The sequence below is a fragment of the Mchenga conophoros genome, linkage group LG5, assembly GCF_057382185.1.
Source record: "Mchenga conophoros isolate Kocher_MC1m ecotype Shallow Benthic linkage group LG5, M_conophoros_male_GT1.1, whole genome shotgun sequence".
Taxonomy (NCBI): Eukaryota; Metazoa; Chordata; class Actinopteri; order Cichliformes; family Cichlidae; genus Mchenga; species Mchenga conophoros.
This window is the reverse complement of record NC_140530.1, coordinates 37,033,184-37,048,014: the sequence shown is the minus strand read 5'-3', so window position 1 is coordinate 37,048,014 and position 14,831 is coordinate 37,033,184. Positions and strand designations below refer to the sequence as shown.

Sequence of the window (14,831 nt, the reverse complement as noted above, 5' to 3'; positions counted from 1 at the left end):
CTCTCCTGTCAGTTCTCCGAAAAATAGTGTCGCTATTCCTGGAAGATCTGTCAGAGGTTTTTGTGCAAACATGAGCGTCCGTCGGTTTTCCAGTAGAGTCTAATATTTCTGCGTTTTCCCGATTATTAGCAAGAAATGATTACACTAAACTTTATTTTATTTGATTTTTTTCTGTTAGCTGGGAAAATGTTACAGCAGTTTTATTGCTTTTTAAACATTAGCGTAATATACAATATTAAAACAAAGTGCATATTTACATCAGGTTTACACGTAGACTTGAGTTTTTATATTTATCCTTTACTCTTAGAGCATCACTGGCACTGCAGCTGAAAAAAACGAAACCTTTAAAGATTTATTCAATAAAATAACTCTGGTGGAGTTACTTTGTGTGTGTGTGTGTGTGTGTGTGTGTGTGTGTGTGTGTGTGTGTGTGTGTGTGTGTGTGTTTATAAATATTTTCAAACCTTGTGATCCACAAAACAGCATAAGAGTAAAAGAAGAACTGACTGTCGTCATAAATAAGTCTCCAATAACACCAGAAAAAGTCGCCAGATTTGTCGCTAGTCGCTTTTTAGAAAAAAAATCCCTAAGTAGGTCTGAAAACTCGCTAAATATAGCGACAAAGTTGCTATGTTGGCAACACTGGTCGTGTCCAAATTCATGGGCTGCATCCTCCTGAGGACCCGGCCTTCGCGGTCTACGTGGGCCGGGTCCTCAGAAGGTCCGGTAGGCCAGAAGTAAACGGCTGTGAAATTGGACAGTCTAGCCTTCAGATTTGCGTCATCGCTGTCTCAGTGGAGTTTAATAAACTCAGCCGTCTGCTTCTTGCTATCTAAAGTATAACAGGACACTGGTGTATTATCTCGACCATCTCACATTTCTGTTTAATCAGTTTTTTGTTTGACGTTTATTCAGCTGTGTGAAAACAAAGGAGGAACCCTCCCGAGGGATTAATAAAGTTTTATTTTATCTATATCTAATCTAATAACTTTATATAATATATAATATATAATATATAATATGTAAGTGACTTATCTAAGTGACTTAGATTATCTAAGTGACTTATATTTTACGTTTAACCTGAGTAGCGAAAGACCGCGGTGATCTGAAAATGATATGCCTGGAGTTGTGCCGTTCTCGGCGGCTCTAGTGACCCTCGAGCTCCCAGCTAGCTATCGAGCTAGTGGATAACAGACGTCTCAGAAAACGTCAAAGCAGTTTTGCAAGTATGTAATATCTTGATAAAACGAGCAAATATTTGAAGTTTACACAGATACTTTCTCACCTGAAAATATGTTAAAATTTTATTTTGTGACCCAGAAAGAGTATTAAGTGTAATATTAAAAAAAGTAAAAGTAGCTGCCGCCATTGTTGGAAACAGGAATTGGCTGGGATAGGTTGGGCCACAAAGGTTTTACACCAGACCTATCCTTCAAATCTGGGGAAAAGGAGGACGCATTTGGAGGAGTCCTTGAATTTGGACAGCCTTCGTCGCATCGCTGTAAAGTAATCGGACTACAAATGCAGCCTCCGAAGGATGCGGCCCCTGAATTTGAACATAGCAACGATACCGGAGGTTGCTTCTTCTACTTCGGGGTTTAACGGAAGCTGGCATCCTCGTAGATGTATTGCTGCCATCTTCTGTTTCAGTCCGTTATTACACTCTTAAAACCTACTTATGCGTGCGTCTTTCAGGATCTTACAAAGCTTCAAACGATGCGTCGACTATTAAATTAGCCGTCGACGATTTTGATAGTCGACTAATCGTGGCAGCCCTAATATATATATTGGAATAAGAAATATATTAACAAAGGATTTTTACTGTTGTTTAGTTGACTTACGTTTCAGTAACAAAATAAAAACTGCACTGAGGAAATTAGTCAACGTAGATCAACTCTTGAGTGAGTAAAGACTATTCAGTATTATTATTTTAAACAGGTAATGGGAAAGTTCTCGCAACATATTATTTGCTAGCTGTGTTTAACTGAACCCTGTAGTGATGGATCTTATTGAACACATTTCTGGGTGTAAAACAAGGGAATAATGATGTGGAGCTTCATTCTCCTCAAGTATTTTTTGGCATTTCCGTCGCTCCGTATTCGCCATTTTATGCAGCACTGGGTCAGAGTACCCATTGAACTGTCTCATAAGCCAGGATGTATTTCTGAGTAAGACCAATGTGTCTAACTGCACTCCTCATTGTTAGCATCCACAGAATTTGTACAATTGGGAGGTCAGTGATGTGAGACTGAATATTTTGTTGTTAAAATCAAAAAGAAGATTGCAGACTTTAATGTTTCAAATCTTGGAGTTTGAAAAATCAACAATGAAATTTATGGAGATTTTAGAAGGATGAGTTATGACATATTTACAATATCCGTGAATGATTTATATGATTTTTGGTTAAGTGTGTTTGTGTCATCAAAGAATTATTAAAACAATTAATTATAGGATAGTTCATCGGGACTAGAGTGCGACATCAGGTAGATTTGAATTGAATATTCTTTATTTATTTATGGCGCTTTTGCACCCTGGTGATGGCAAGCTACATTGTAGCCACAGCCACCCTTCCGGGGGTTAAAATATGTGTGTTAAAACACTCCCCCAGAGAGATTCATGTTTCAGTCATGCAGAAAAAGTCCAAACTCTGTGACCTAAAAAATTACTTTTTGTTCAGGGTGGACCTTGCGTTCACCAGACCCATTCTTGTGGGAACTGGGTCTGTGAAATCTGTGCAAGATGCTGCAGATTCCCAAGGTTGCCACCTTTCAAGTGCAGATCAAGGGGAGTGGAACAATGGGGATAGGACACCTGATCCAAGTCGGCAACAAGTACCAGCCAGGAATGAACAGGGTTCAGGAAACTCCAGGATGTAGAAAGTCTAGGAACCGATCCATATTTGATCAGGAAAGTCCCCGGAGACCTCAGCCCCTCTAGCCGCTTGCCACGACTTCTGTGAAGGCCTCTCCAGGGAGGTGGGTGTGGCGCCCAGCAAAGGTAAGCTGGTACTCCAGCCGAGAGTGGGGCTAAGAATTCAGGTCTGATTGCTACAGTGTTTGCTTAAAAAAAGTCTTGAGAGCATTGTTAAGGAAGCAAATGTTGTTTTAAAAATACTAAATAACAATAAAGAAGCAGAAGCAAACAGAGGTGCAACCCAAAGCAGAGTAAAGAACAATAACACGTACAAGTCATCTGTCCGTGTCAGTAGTGTTGTACAGTCTGTGAACATAAAGAAAGGTCATAACATCACTACTTCCATACGGCTTAAAACCCTGCCCAACTCAAGGTACCACATCTTGGTAACTTACCTTATATATTTCATTTTTAACTATAACTGAAACTGCAAACACATATTTAAAGTTTGGAACATAAGTTTTTGTACTTCTAATGATGCAAAGTTAAAGATGTTAATGATGCTGATACCCTAAATTAGAGATGGACCGATCCGATATTACGTATCGGTATCGGTCCGATACTGACCTAAATTACTGGATCGGATATCGGAGAAAAATAAAAAATGTAATCCGATCCATTAAATATCACGAAAGCACCTCATAAAACTTGCAACACGCCGTAACTCACCTCAGAACGTTAGCACGTCGGAGCAGTATGCATCACGTGATAGAGCGGCTGTGGCATGCGGGATCTGTCGGTGGTCTGGATAGCATTTGGAGCTTCGCTAGCAACCCGGCATTTCATCTCCGACAAAGTTATCCCCGAGAGAAGTAAAGCAAGTGTGTAAGTCCATCTCTGAATGTTTGTAAAGCATTCCTGCGTTAAGCTTAACAAGCGACTGCCTCTCCTGCTGCTACTTCAATCATGAAACTGCTAATGCTGGGCAGACACTGTGTGATTTTTTTTCAGTCGCGCGATTCAGCTCCTGCTCAAACTGTACGATTGACTCGCAGGGGTTAGAAGTTCATAGGTCACGATGCAGGGTCTCACACTATACGACCCGATGCTCTGATGCGACCTGAGTGCTCACACTGTGCATACATAAAATGGAGGTTATAATAGAAATTCTGTCGCTCGCTCTCCCTCTCTGTCTTTCACTCACACAGACACACCACCACCATCAACTTTGCTAAATTGCTAATGAAAAACATTGATCAGGCAGCTGTGATTGAGCAGCAATGTAGATCCAACTATTTTCAAGGTTGTTGTGTCGTGATAATTTTGTGAGGCCACATCGAAAAGGCTTGGATGAGCTTTCCATAGTTCTACAAGTTGTTCCTCCATCGCTTGTGTCCAGATCACACGCTGCACTGCCGTGCTGCTCCGTCTTTTTTTTCGCTGACATTTGTGTTTGTGCGTGTGTTACAGGTACCGGGTGGCAGCACCTGTAGACAGCTATATATGTGTCCTGTAAACAGGAAAGAAATGATCAGACAGGGAGACGTGGCTTGCCGTTTCCTGAATACTCCGCCATTATTTATTCAAATTCACAATTATGCACTCCTTTCATTACTTTTACAGTATTACCACTGTGTATTTACTTATTCTTAACATAGCTCACACACACATTCTCCATAACACATTCCAATGTTATAAACATGACCAATTTTCTTGTAAGACTTGGTTCAAAATGAATTCCAACAAGACAAATCTATAAATCTCAAATAGCTTGAAAGAATGGTATAATCAGCACCATCTTGACATGTGCACTGAATTGACAGAAACACTTTATGGCAGAAACAAGATACTAAAACAATACAGGATAACGGTGGAGCCGATCACTAACATCACAGAGCATAGGAGGTGTGCGACCCAAACTAACATGCTAACCTTAGCATGCTGCTAAAGCCGTAAACAAATACTTACAAAAGTGTAATTTACTGTACTACACAATGTTGTACGCTTTCACTTTCCAACCGTAATGGTTAGTCTATGCTATATAATGGATGTGATTGCTATTATATTCTATTTCGGGCACGATACGAACCTGTAAACAGGAAAGAAATGATCAGACAGGGAGACGTGGCTTGCCGTTTCCTGAATACTCCGCCATTATGAGAAAACAGCGCGGAGCATGCGCTTCAGGCTGCTAACAACAGGCCAAACCATGGTCTCACACTGCCACCTATTGGTATAAAAATGAAGCGTCCACTACAAATATCCCAGGGTAGTTACCAAGTTTCCTGTTACAATTACTGTAGTTATTTAGGGCATTTCCAAATGGAAATATCACTTACATTGAAAGTGAAATTACTTAAATTAATTCACATAAATGTGATCACACATTAGTGGGTATCACACGTGCGCAGTGTGACAAACTGCGGTGACACCCTCGCGACCAAGCGATTGATGATCGGGAGCTGGTCGTGAGGTGTTAATCGCGTCTCGTTACCCCACGTATACTACACGACGCACGATGAAGGCCAAAATCGGGCCGATTGCCAAAACGGCCCATTTTGAGCCAAAAATCGGCTCAAAATGGGCCAAAAATTGCACAGTGTGAGCCCAGCATTAATGATTAGCTGATCGGCTTTTCTGTCGGGAGTCCGTCTCTCTTGTTTGTTTTTGGCCCACTTTGCACCAGAAAGAGGGAACCAGCGGATAAACAACAGCAACACGTTTAAGCTTGATCAGCTGTTGTTAGAATTTATTTAATATTACTTTCTAGCCCAGGATCTTTTTTTACGAAGCTGACGCTGGTAACTGTGCAGGGGCGGATCTAGCAAAGTTTAGCCAGGGGGGCCGATAGGGCATTAACAGGGAAAAGGGGGCACAAAGACATACTTTTCTTTCTTATTCTCATTTAAAATGTCTAGCTTTTAATAAATAATTATCTGACACCCAAAGTTTTAATTTGATGTAAAAGGAATAGAAGTCAATTACTGTATATAGTGACTATTAAGTCTAATATATATACCCTAGTAAGATATAGTACTTTTTCCTTTGGGAAAGTACCATCTGTGCAGTCTGCAATTTTGTTGAAGAAAGATGTTGAATCTATTTAATATTTCTTGAAAAATAATTGATTTCTGTGCATTTTTTTTCACACTGCATCAAATTAAGGTTGATTACGTCGATTAAGCATCATGAGGTGGAGCGTGAGGGGTGGTTCCCTATTTTTTATTTATTTATTTTGTTGTTGCTGGGAGTTGGAACCCTATTAGTTAGGTTGCTTAATATTTACGCTAAGTACTCTTTAAAATACCAGAATAGGGAGGATGGTGTAGGTTTAAGTTTATTAGATTGATCAGTATTGCTGAACTATGAAATATTTTTTTTGCATACAGGTATAACAGAATAGCTTTAGTGTAGTTGTTGTTTTAAACTTGAGTATGAACTTATACAAAATGCAGCAAGATATTTAAAAAAACAGTTTTGTTGATTAAAAAACACTATATCGGATTCATATCGGTATCGGCAGATATCCAAATTTATGATATCGGTATCGGACATAAAAAAGTGGTATCGTGCCATCTCTACCCTAAATATTACTGATCCAGTTATTTCTTGGTCTTTCATTCAACCAACCACTTTGATCAAGTTGCATCACTGGTGGGATGCTTTAAGTTTCTGTCAAAGATTTATGCAGTTGACAAACACGTTCATCAAAAACATTTAACATCTGATTAATAATTCTTATTATTTTGACATGATTTGAATGATTTGCAAGCTTTTTCAAAATCCCTTTACCCTTATAGTGTAATTCTTCATATTACATACAGATATGTAATTGTCATGGTGCTGGGTCGTTGACCCAGCGTTTTGTGTTTGGCATTATATTTATTATTATTACTGATTTGATGTTTAATTTCTTCATGGTTATCTTATTAGTATGTAGGTTTCATTCTCAGGGTTTCCAGTTCGTGGTTTATTTCCTGTGTCATTCTCCTGGTGCTTCGGTGGTGTCCCTGAGTTTGTGTTTGTGAATTTCCTGTTTTACTCCACAGTGTTAGCTTGTCTCTTCCTGTCATCTTGTGAATTGGGATCAGCTGTGCTCCCCTCCTGTGTGTCATTACCTGATTTTCTCGTGTGTGTATATATAGTGGGTGCGGTCTGCTCGTCTGCGTTTCATTGGGGTGTTTGTTCCTTAGGCTGCATCTCTCTGCCCTTCATGCTGTTACGTTATTATTTCAGGTTTGCTCTTTAGATTCCCACTTTAGGTTTTTTCAGTAACTTCTCATGCCTCATTACCTGTTTTTGTCATTCTGCCACTTTGTAAATAAACGTTCATTCATATCATCAGTCTTTTGCCTGCATTTTAGGTAGTGATGGGCAGATGAAACTTCATGAAGCACTGAAGCTTTTCATCCAATTGGTTCATCCCAGCGCAAAGCTTCTGGAAGCTTCATTTGCTCTAGTAGGACACCTACTGGACATAAAAATATTAGTTGGCATGAATTTGAAGAGTGTGGCCTTTTGCACACAGCCTGTAAATGTCAACAACAAAAGGAGTGTGTAAAACATGTATATTGTAGTGATGGCAGTATACTGTGTATATTTATACTGGCATTTATCTTACTATTAAATTAGAAAAGTAGTGTTACTGTAGTTAGAGCCGTTTCTAGTATTAAATTGTCATGGCTTCAGTTTTTTGACTTATTAGAGATTTAACTGAAAACCACATCAGGTAATTCTCTGTGGTAAATGAAACACCCTCTGTTAGTCTTTAGTATTTATAGTACTCAAAAAATCAGGATGAATGTACTGTAGAAATGAAAAATTAGTTTACAGATATTAGTATTGCATGGAATTAATTTTCCATGGAAAACCTGAATTTCAATATATAGATGGATAGATGGATAGATAGGTTTTAAAGTCATAATAAATATTGTTCATGCACAGAAACAATATTTGAAACATTTTCTTTATTCTGCATTGAGAGCAAACACTGACAGAGGCATAGCTTGCACACTTACAGTGTGCTGATGCAAAGGTTTGTGTAAGAAAACAATATTTGAAACATTTTCTTTATTCTGCATTGAGAGCAAACACTGACAGAGGCATAGCTTGCACACTTACAGTGTGCTGACGCAAAGCTTTGTGTAAGATTTAACTTTTTCCCCCCTGGAGAATCCTCCTGAACCAGTTAACGTATTTTGAGATATCTGTATAGACATTGGGGACATCCGGATAGTTACAATTTCCCAGCTCGGTTCCAGGAAGCAGTTTGTTGAAAGAAACAATACCGACAGCCATTCCCTTGCAGACCAGAGGGCCACCAGAATCACCCTGTAAGGAGGAAGTATTTACTTTTTTCATGTGATACTTAATGCCGGTTGCTCATATATTTCTCAACCACAGAGCAGTTAGCAAGAATTTTCAAGGAAAGGACAGAAAACATACCTGACAGAATCCTTTATTTGTGTTGTATCCACCTGCACAGATAACATTGGGAGGAAGACCACCCCATCTTTCCCTGCAGACTTGTGGGCCGATGACAGACACATCCACCACTCTCAGGTTGTCAACAACATTACCGTAAGTGTTTATCTTACCCCATCCAGCCACTTGGCACTTCTCATTTTCATTTAATGTCATTTCACGGAGGGGAAGTCGAATGAATTGAATTGTATTGCATGTTTGGACAGGTCTAGACAGCTAGAGGCACAGAATTAAAGAGTAAAGATTAAAAATAAGTGAAAACATGTAACAGCAACACAGAACATCTATCATTTATCTTTTTTTTAAGTAAGCACTTTTTCCCTCAATTAGAAATTTGTTTTTCAATAAGTGCATTGTAAATTCAAACACTCAAAAATATAAAACTTCCAGTGTGGTGTGAGAAAACAAAAAGATAAAAACCTTACTTTTAAAAGCATGATGTCGTATCCAGAGCCAACATCCTGATAATATGGGTGTTTGTATTTGTCGGCAATCTGTATCACGAGCTTATTAGCACTCCTCAGATGGTGGTTACCAAGGACTACATACCTAAGATTCCTGAATAAAATATAATAATGAAGATCATCAGTAGATTTTCTGCAGTTACATAAACAACATGATGAAAATATTAATACATTTTTATAGTTAAATTAAATTTTATGTATTCACTGAATTTATTCAAAATTTTTTATGGTTTTAGTTTGTAAGGGAAGAACTTAAATAATTATTATTACATTATACAGTACTAAATATACATGTCATGTGTATATCCCTATACACATGACTTCATAGAAGTCTATATATATATATATATATATATAGACTTCTATGAAGTCTATATATATATATATATATATATATATAGACTTCTATGAAGTCTATATATATATATATATATATGTATATGTCATATATCTATATGTAGAGAGAGAATTTATTTAAATAAGAAATAAATAAGAAATTTCCTTGGTGGAATGATTACTTACAGGTCACAGTGTGCAGCAGTCATTACAAGGTTCTCAGACACAAGAAATCCTCCACAAATATGGTAGCCGTTGCAATCCAGCACTGATGCCATATACAGCATTTCGTTGTCTGGGGCTATTTGCCCATTTATAATTTCACTTCCGAGGACTAGTAGCATTAGGAGGAAACAAAATTAATAAAAAATTATTTAAAAAATATTAATATTCCACACAAGTATTCATGGTGCAACTTACCATTTTGCCCGAGGAATGTCAGCGCATAAATGACCGCAAATGACTGCAGAGCAAACATCTTGGTGGTGAAATGCTCGATCTCTTATGTTGAGGCCGACGGGTCAGTCCTTTTAAGCAGTTTGTACCAACTAACATCTGACTTTTAACCACTTCCTGTGTGTAACATGTTTTTGAAATTTTCCACAGCAAATGCTTCACTATCACCATCTGTTATATGTGCACCCATTTCTCATTAACAGTATTGAATTTCAAACAAACTACAGCTAAATCTTCTGCTTACTGAGAAATGCTCCCTTTGTTTTTCTTTGGGTGGACAAGATGCTTTAGCTTGGAACTAGAAAAATTAAAATCAAAGTGAAGGGCTCAAATAGATACTTGAGGATTTTCACTTTTGTTTTATTTTATTTTGCAGTTATTCGAACTAAACCCAAACAACCACCATCTTCACTCATGGCACTCCCACTGGCATCAGCTGGAGACCTGCCAAGGTAGAAGCTGACTGGAACAACAAAAATTGTTCTCTGATAACAAGACTGTTGTTGGAGCTCTTTGTCCCTCCTTCACGACCAACTGGGCTCACTGGAGACTTGTTGACCTCTTCTTTCAGCTGAACATGGGACACACACACATATGCATGTAACTGACACAGACCCCCCCCCCCCCCTCCAAGAAAAAAGCTTCTCCCAGCTGACGTATGTGACAGGTCCGGACCAGCGCTGTAGGATGGCAGCAGGACGGGATGGCTGTTTGTCTACACTGGCTCACTCCATACTCCCACCCTGTTGCTTGTCATGTCTTTTGATGGTGTAAGATGTTTAGATTAATGTGCTTTATGTGCTGAGGTGTTTTTTTACTGACCTCAAGCTGCTCTCCTAGTGGAGCCCAGTCTGAGTAGAGTCCTTTTTTTCCCTCCTACTGTCCCAGATTTTGTGTATTTTCATTGTTTTGCTACCTATTCTGACCTGTCTTACCAATGTGATGTTTGTGTAATACAGCGGCTTGCAAAAGTATTCGGCCCCCTTGAACTTTCCCACATTTATCCTTCAAGCTCGGGTCCTCTACCAGAGGCCTGGGAGCTTGAGGGTCCTGCGCAGTATCTTAGCTGTTCCCAGGACTGCGCTCTTCTGGACAGAGATTTCCGATGTTGTTCCCGGGATCTGCTGGAGCCACTCGCCTAGCTTGGGAGACACCGCACCTAGTGCTCTGATTACCACGGGGACCACCGTTACCTTCACCCTCCACATCCTCTCGAGCTCTTCTCTGAGCCCTTGGTATTTCTCCAGCTTCTCGTGTTCCTTCTTCCTGATATTGCTGTCATTCGGAACCGCTACATCGATCACTACGGCCGCCTTCTTCTGTTTGTCTACCACCACTATGTCCGGTTGGTTAGCCACCACCATTTTGTCCGTCTGTATCTGGAAGTCCCACAGGATCTTAGCTCGGTCATTCTCCACCACCCTTGGGGGCATCTCCCATTTTGACCTCGGGACTTCCAGGTTGTAATCAGCACAGATGTTCCTGTACACTATGCCGGCCACTTGGTTATGGCGTTCCATGTATGCCTTGCCTGCTAGCATCTTGCACCCTGCTGTTATGTGCTGGATTGTCTCTGGGGCATCTTTACACAGCCTGCACCTGGGGTCTTGCCTGGTGTGATAGACCCCAGCCTCTATGGATCTTGTGCTCAGAGCTTGTTCTTGTGCTGCCATGATTAGTGCCTCTGTGCTGTCTTTCAGTCCAGCTTTGTCCAGCCACTGGTAGGATTTCTGGATATCAGCCACCTCCTCTATCTGCCGGTGGTACATACCGTGCAGGGGCCTGTCCTTCCATGATGGTTCCTCGTCTCCCTCCTCTTTCTTGGGTTTCTGCTGCCTGAGGTATTCACTGAGCACTCGGTCAGTTGGGGCCATCTTCCCAATGTATTCTTGGATGTTCCTTGTCTCATCCTGGACTGTGGTGCTGACACTCACCAGTCCCCGGCCCCCTTCCTTCCGCTTAGCGTACAGCCTCAGGGTGCTGGACTTGGGGTGAAACCCTCCATGCATGGTAAGGAGCTTTCTTGTTTTGATGTCAGTGGCTTCTATCTCCTCCTTTGGCCAGCCTATTACCCCAGCAGGGTACCTGATCACGGGCAGGGCGTACGTGTTGATGGCCTGGATCTTGTTCTTACCATTCAGCTGACTCCTCAGGACTTGCCTGACCCTCTGCAGGTACTTGGTGGTTGCAGCTTTTCTAGCGGCCTCTTCATGGTTCCCATTCGCCTGTGGGATCCCCAGGTACTTGTAACTGTCCTCTATGTCTGCAATGTTGCCTTCTGGTAGTTCAATCCCCTCAGTTCTGACTACCTTCCCTCTCTTTGATACCATTCGACTACACTTCTCCAGTCCGAACGACATTCCAATGTCATTGCTGTATAGCCTGGTAGTGTGGATCAGTGAATCGATGTCTCGTTCACTCTTGGCATACAGCTTGATGTCATCCATGTACAGGAGGTGGCTGACAACTGCTCCGTTCCGTAGTCGGTATCCGTAGCCAGTCTTGTTAATGATCTCACTCATATATATATATATATATATATATATATATATATATATATATATATATATATATATATATATATATATATATATGTATGTATATATATATATGTCATATATCTATATGTAGAGAGAGAATTTATATATATAAGAAATAAATAAGAAATTTCCTTGGAGGAAAGATTACTTACACATCGCAGTGTGCAGCAGTCATTACAAGGTTCTCAGACACAAGAAATCCTCCACAAATATGGGACCCTCTGTTATCCAGCACTGATGCCATATACAGCATTTCGTTGTCTGGGGCTATTTGCCCATTTATAATTTCACTTCCGAGGACTAGTAGCATTAGGAGGAAACAAAATTAATAAAAATTATTTAAAAAATATTAATATTCCACACAAGTATTCATGGTGCAACTTACCATTTTGCCCGAGGAATGTCAGCGCATAAATGACCGCAAATGACTGCAGAGCAAACATCTTGGTGGTGAAATGCTCGATCTCTTATGTTGAGGCCGACGGGTCAGTCCTTTTAAGCAGTTTGTACCAACTAACATTTGACTTTTAACCACTTCCTGTGAGTAACATGTTTTTGAAATTTTCCACAGCAAATGCTTCACTATCACCATCTGTTATATGTGCACCCATTTCTCATTAACAGTATTGAATTTCAAACAAACTACAGCTAAATCTTCTGCTTACTGAGAAATGCTCCCTTTGTTTTTCTTTGGGTGGACAAGATGCTTTAGCTTGGAACTAGAAAAATTAAAATCAAAGTGAAGGGCTCAAATAGATACTTGAGGATTTTCACTTTTGTTTTATTTTATTTTGCAGTTATTCGAACTAAACCCAAACAACCACCATCTTCACTCATGGCACTCCCACTGGCATCAGCTGGAGACCTGCCAAGGTAGAAGCTGACTGGAACAACAAAAATTGTTCTCTGATAACAAGACTGTTGTTGGAGCTCTTTGTCCCTCCTTCACGACCAACTGGGCTCACTGGAGACTTGTTGACCTCTTCTTACAGCTGAACATGGGACACACACACATATGCATGTAACTGACACAGACCCCCCCCCTCCAAGAAAAAAGCTTCTCCCAGCTGACGTATGTGACAGGTCCGGACCAGCGCTGTAGGATGGCAGCAGGACGGGATGGCTGTTTGTCTACACCGGCTCACTCCATACTCCCACCCTGTTGCTTGTCATGTCTTTTGATGGTGTAAGATGTTTAGATTAATGTGCTTTATGTGCTGAGGTGTTTTTTTACTGACCTCAAGCTGCTCTCCTAGTGGAGCCCAGTCTGAGTAGAGTCCTTTTTTTTCCTCCTACTGTCCCAGATTTTGTGTATTTTCATTGTTTTGCTACCTATTCTGACCTGTCTTACCAATGTGATGTTTGTGTAATACAGTGGCTTGCAAAAGTATTTGGCCCCCTTGAACTTTTCCACATTTTGTCACATTACAGCCACAAACATGAATCAATTTTATTGGAATTCCACGTGAAAGACCAACACAAAGTGGTGCACACGTGAGAAGTGGAACGAAAATCATACATGATTCCAAACATTTTTTACAAATAAATAACTGCAAAGTGGGGTGTGCGTAATTATTCAGCCCCCTGAGTCAGCACTTTGTAGAACCACCTTTTGCTGCAATTACAGCTGCCAGTCTTTTAGGGTCTGTCTCTACCAGCTTTGCACATCTAGAGACTGAAATCCTTGCCCATTCTTCTTTGCAAAACAGCACCACAACTGCTCTGTGACGCCTCAGAGGTTGTCTAAGAGAATACTGGGAGCAACAAATTGATTTACTCTGCCTTACAGAAACCTGGTTGCAGCAGGATTATTATGCTGTACAGTGCAGCGAGGAATGCCCAGACCTCTACATTGGAGAGACCAAACAGCCACTTCACAAGCGCATGGCACAACACAGAAGAGCCACCTCCACAGGACAAGACTCAGCAGTCCATCTGCATCTTAAGGACAAAGGTCACTCTTTCAAGGATGCCAATGTTCACATTTTGGACAGAGAGGACAGATGGTTTGAAAGAGGAGTGAAAGAAGCCATCTATGTCCACTGTGAGCGACCATCTTTGAACAGAGGCGGGGTTTACGACACCAACTCTCTGCCATCTATAATCCAGTTTTGAGTTCCCTTCCCAGACGCCTTAACGCCCACTCACATCCTGGGCCATCTGACCTCAGGAATTCGCATCATAAGGTGGGGCCAGGTTTCACAATGAACACACCCGAAACTCTGGCTGATTGGGACCCACACCCAGTTTCACACCTTGGCTCAGGCGATTAGAGGATCATCAGGGGGTCCTTTTGTCCCTCTGTGGGGGGTCACTCCCACTAGGTTTATATCTGGGACTCTCCACCATTTGACCTTAGAACTGAAGAAGCTTCTCGGATGAGAGGTGAAACGTCTTCAAGCAACTTAAACAAGTCCAGACGCTTTTCTTTGCAAGCTCCTTTGACTACGATGACCTGGATGACTGAGAACCTTCACAGACATTATTATGTTAGTTTAAATGAATCAACACCCCCGAGTCATTCTAACTACCAGAAATCTCGAAGCACAGGCCGAGGGGGAGGTGTGGCAGCAATTTTTCACACCAGCCTATTAATTAATGAAAGACCAAGACAGACTTTTAATTCATTTGAAAGCCTGATGCTTAGCCTCGTCCACCCCAGCTGTGAAACTCAGAAACCAGTCTTACTTGTTATCAT

At 40.7% G+C, this 14,831-nt stretch overlaps 1 pseudogene across 1 annotated transcript; it reads right to left on the bottom strand.

Moving 5' to 3' along the window:
- Positions 1 to 7,849: 7,849 nt before the first annotated feature.
- On the bottom strand, positions 7,850 to 9,627 carry LOC146575058 (duodenase-1-like; annotated as a pseudogene). Its single transcript, XR_014892525.1, has 5 exons — positions 9,558 to 9,627; positions 9,324 to 9,471; positions 8,763 to 8,895; positions 8,299 to 8,553; positions 7,850 to 8,184 (listed from the first exon to the last, which is right to left on the bottom strand). The product of XR_014892525.1 is annotated as a duodenase-1-like (transcript).
- Between the last annotated feature and the right edge of the window lie 5,204 nt (positions 9,628 to 14,831).